The 3983-nt window shown below is 36.3% G+C and overlaps 1 protein-coding gene across 5 annotated transcripts in view; it reads right to left on the reverse strand.

Moving 5' to 3' along the window:
• The window catches only part of LOC102192866 (protein FAM184A-like), a 217913-nt gene that overhangs the window by 178011 nt on the left and 35919 nt on the right, over positions 1 to 3983 (reverse strand). The gene's annotated exons all lie outside the window — the stretch shown is intronic.

The raw sequence follows: 3983 nt of genomic DNA on the forward strand, positions 1-3983 counted from the left end.
AGGATTATTTAGCTGTATGTGAATCATCTTTGCTGAGTTTTTTTTAGCGTTCTCTGTCAACTGCTACTTGAGCACACTGCTCGTGTTTATTGAATTGACTGTGAAGTAGAAGGGTGTGGCTTATTGTTTATTTATTTATTTATTTTTTGTAATCTTCGGCAGGTCTTTTGCAACACTGAAAGCACTTGGAAGATTTTGTTCTAGTGGAAATCGAATATAGAAAGTTGCCATCCTTCACAAATGTGCGAGTCTGCTTTGTTGGTTGAGTCAGCAGCAGACTACAGTACCCAACAGAGGCGACTCAAAATACTACAAAATGTTCTTTAAAACCTGCACACACAGATGATCCATAATATAGGCAGCAGAATGACTTATTGAGTCCTTGTTGTAAAACTCCAAGCTGTATTTTGAATTTAAGCAGGAGAAGAAAAAAAGACAAATGGCATTCTTAAGGACATAATCAGTAAAATACTGTCTGTGCAGAGAACAGAAGCTACTACTACAACTGGGACTAAGAATTCAGCTCGCACGTAATCTCACATTTTGTTCCACCTCCACTAAAAGCCGGCAGATAAAAATGCCACGGCTCCTGGAAACAGATGACAGGTGCCACAGTCGAGCCCAGATAAAACTGATGAGGAGGCATTATCTTCTTTTATGAAGCAGAGCTTCTTTTTCTTTCTTCCTGTAAAGCACACGACTGGTTGGACAGGAAGGATTGCAGCATCAGGGGAACGATAGTTAGACTAAGAGTGAAATTAGCTTTGAAAGTGAGGTCTGATATGAGAACGATGACAAAACATATACAGTAACCATGACTCGTTCTTATAACATTACCTCAGTGTAAAGTAGCCCATTGCCCTCGTAGACTGACTTATTGAATGACGCTGCAATAAGGAGCCCCGTTGCTATGGTCACACCATTAAGCTACAGCTTAATGGTGTGGTAAAAATTAAACAATCGCACGCTGACTTATTCAAGCGTTACAACGAGATGCCATCTTTTATCCTGCATGCCTGCAACAGTACCACAACCGACGAAAGCATTTTTAATCTGAGTGGGACCAACATAGTTAATTAACAATTAATTACGCAAAAGAGACAAGCACAATAAAGAGGTACAATTATGTTAATCGCAAGTGTCGGGGACAAGAAACGAGTTACTGGGATCATGAACCCAAAAATCTCTGCAAATTAGTGCAGGGTGGGTGGTGTCACAAAATTATTATCATGCCAGGCCCAGAATGCAGAGATACTAATAACAGGAGCCTTTAATTTTGAGCAACAACAATAAATTATGAAGAGAACAAAAGACTTATGAACAGACTGAAAAGATTTTCAGTACAATATAAGTACTTGATTTTGCATCGCAAATATGTAAAACATGAGGCATTTCTTTGAGTTATATACTTGATAACATGTATGTGAAACACAGCATAGTATTTATTATATGGAATATCTGAATGAATTCTCCATATTGTAGAGAATAAGCAGTGCTCCATTGAGCGAAAAGGGGTGAAAAATGTAGCCACTGGAAAAAAAACACTGCAGTTTCTCTAATGGCCACTTGAAACTGGGTCCAAAAACAAGTTAATCCTCCACCTGTAAAACTCAAAGCTTATTGGCTAACAGCTTCTCAATCAAAATGAAATTTAAGTTTATTTAATTTTCCTTGAAAACAGTGACTGAGCTTATTAACTCATTCACTGCCAGCCATTGGCAGTGAATGAGTTAAACCAATTGACTCATTCACTGCCATTGACGGCTATAGACGTCAATGGCAGTGAATGAGTTAACATCAGGAAAATGCAAGCCGAGCTAATGTCCAAGGGTAATTTTCCTATAGACCAGAACTCAATAGGAGCGGAAGTCGAGCAGTCACTTCCAGCTTCCAGGCACTTCTCACAGCCTGAATCCATGTCCATCTTTTATAAAGTTATATCATAATGTCTGTGATACAATAGGGATCTACTGCTTCGTCATAAAATTTTACTGTGAACTTTAATCTGCTCTCCGTAATTATAATATAACTATAAAATCAAAATGGATTTAGTTGCAGGACAACATTCAGGTATTTTGGGCATACTTTATGTTTATTGGAACACACTGAATCTTTTCCAGTACACTGCTTGACACATTTATTAGACCACCATCCAGTGTAATGTTTATGCAGCAGCTGCTCTAAATTAACAGTACCGGTAATTACCAAAATCATTTGTTATCTTTCTGTAATGGTAAATCCACATTTTAACAGTATCTATGAATTTAGAAAAGTTTATTATTTTACAGAAAAAAGTAATGTTTGCACTTATGTTTGAAGTCCAGGGTACCTGCTTAAATCTGAGAATAAAAATGTGAATTCAGCGTAAAATGGTTAAATAGCTTTTGAACAATTTCTAAAATATTTGTATTTTCTTGTTTTTATGTCAGGTGGTCAAATAAATGTGTTCAGCACTGTATATTGAAAGTTGTATTGGTGGGATTTGGCCTTATGGCCTTATGAAAGGAAAATAATGACGACTGACATAAAAATATTATTAGCCACAAGTTGAGTTTAATTTCCAAAAAACCCTTTTATGATTATTGGAACTGACTCCTAGTATAATTAATATCAAAACTACAACTCTTCTGTAAATTCTACTGTCTTAATAAAGAAAGGTAAATGCACACTGACTGGCGATTCACTTTATATTGATTTTGTGTTTTATTACTCTTTTCTAAACCTATTATCTGTAGAATGCAAGTTTGTGCTTTAATAACTTTGAACCAAGTTTCTTTATGTACTTTTATATTACTTAGAATTCAAAAGCAAAAGGAAGCCAGTTGAAATGGAGGGCATGGTGGTTTCGAATGTACAATCCTTCACCTGTCACCGCAAGGGCAAGAAAAGTAGGAGAGTGTATGTGTGCTTGTGAGTTTGGATGTGAGCAGACAGAGCGAGCTGACCAACTGCTTATACATTTGTTGGCAACACATGCCATTAAAATGCAGGACTGCTGTGTTTTTTGGTGCCTTGCAGGCAATAGATGAATCCCCTCCGGCTAGTACAACTGCATATGTAATGTAGTGTTAGGAGCTGCACAGGAAATGTGGGCCTAAGATTTTGTGTTTATTTAACAACGTAAGCTTGGATTTTAAAAAAAAGTATGGACACTTTGCAATATAGACAAAATAAATCTTACACAATATAAATGTTGCATTTTACCAGACAGCTGCACACGTTGAGTGAAAAGCAGCATAGGGGTGTTATTGTTTTACAGAAAGTTAATACAGTGGACCAAGTTACTTAACATTTGTGTGGTTAATAGAAGTTATACAGAATTAAGCTTTATGTGTTAACCTATGTAGCACTTCAGCAAACAGAAAACTTTAAAAGTATATAGTTTAAGAAAATTAACTTTGGTGCTGGTGATCAGTGTGGTTTCAGACATTGTTAAGCATTTAATGTTAAAAACAGACTTGTCATATTATTAACACAACAATAAAGAACTGGCAGAATTTACAGAGTGCCTCTAAAGCTGACCTTCAACCTCTACATACACATAACCATACATTTGGCAGACTCAGTAGTCTCCCACATGATGTAAGATGTTACTGGTACTAACTCATTTTTATACGTATTAACTTTGACTGCCCTTGTAGTTTAAAACTACAGTTTTATTCCCCCTACTTCAAGTTTAGTCTTAAAGCTCTGATCGTTTTTTTGTAATGCTCCAAAGCTTTTTTATATTTAGGGCTCTCTCTGATTTTCTTTAATTATTTGCTCTTTGTCATCTTCTAGCTTCTTCAGGCTTGTTTTGTGTTTTAATAAGTCACAGTTGCTTTATTTTAATTACTTTAGCACTTTAACTTCACCTCGAGCTGATTTATCTTGTAGATGTGCTCTATACAAGGTTTTGGTACTTTTAGTGTTTTTTCAGTGTGTGTGTGTGTGTGTGTGTGTGTGTGTGTGTGTGTGTGTGTGTGTGTGTGTGTGTGTGTGTG

Source organism: Pundamilia nyererei, unplaced genomic scaffold (genome assembly GCF_000239375.1).
Source record: "Pundamilia nyererei isolate P.nyererei 1_Seehausen unplaced genomic scaffold, PunNye1.0 scaffold00329, whole genome shotgun sequence".
Lineage (NCBI taxonomy): Eukaryota > Metazoa > Chordata > Actinopteri > Cichliformes > Cichlidae > Pundamilia > Pundamilia nyererei.